The sequence below is a fragment of the Numida meleagris genome, unplaced genomic scaffold, assembly GCF_002078875.1.
Source record: "Numida meleagris isolate 19003 breed g44 Domestic line unplaced genomic scaffold, NumMel1.0 unplaced_Scaffold307, whole genome shotgun sequence".
NCBI lineage: Eukaryota > Metazoa > Chordata > Aves > Galliformes > Numididae > Numida > Numida meleagris.
The window spans coordinates 178,275-179,250 of NW_018364545.1; positions in this window are offsets into that span (position 1 = coordinate 178,275).

Genomic DNA, 976 nt, shown 5'->3' on the forward strand with positions numbered 1-976 from the left:
AATGGACGGGAATGGGGCTGAACGGGATGGGATGGGGATAAAAGGGGTGGGATGGGGTGAAAAGGGGTGGGAGTGGGGGAAAAAGAATGGGAATGGGGGTGAAAGGGAAGGAAATTGGGATAAAAGGGATGGGAATGGAACAAAAAGGGATGGGATAGGATGAGAAAGGGATGGAGTAGGGCAAAATGTGCTGGGAATGGGGATAAAGGGATAGATGGGGTGGAAATGGACAAGAATGGGGGAAAAGGGAATGGGAATTGGGCTGAAAGGGGTGGAATGGGGATAAAAGTGCTGAAACAGGTGCAAAAAGGGATGGGAATGAGGATAAAAGCCCTGGGAATGGGCATAAAAGCTCTGGGATTAGAGCTGGAAGCTCTGGGATGGGGCTGACACCTGTGGGATTGGGGCTAGAAGCTTTAGGATTGGGGCTGAAGGCTCTGGGATTGGGATACAAGCTCTGGGATTGGGGATAGAAGCTCAGGAATGGGGATAAAAGCTCTGGGATTGGGCTAGAAGCTCTGGGATTGGGGCTGGAAGCTCTGGGATTGAGGATGGAAGCTCAGGAATGGGGCTAAGAGCTCTGAGATTGGGGCTAAAAGCTTTAGGATTGGGGCTGAAGGCTCTGGGATTGGGGATAGAAGCTCAAGAATGGGGATACAAGCTTTGAGATTGGGGATAAAAGCTCTGGGATTGGGTTAGAAGCTCTGGGATTGGGGGTAGAAGCTCAGGAATGGGGATAGAAGTTCAGGGATGGGGATACAAGCTCTGGGATTGGGCTACAATCTTTGGGATTGGGGATAAAAGCTGTGGGATTGGGGATAGAAGCTCAGGAATGGGGCTAAAAGCTCTGGGATTGGGGATGGAAGCTCAGGATCAGGGTTGAAAGCTCTGGGATTGGGCTAGAAGCTCTGAGATTGGGATAAAAGCTGTGGGATTGGGCTAGAAGCTCAGGATTGGGGGCTAGCAGCTCTGGGAT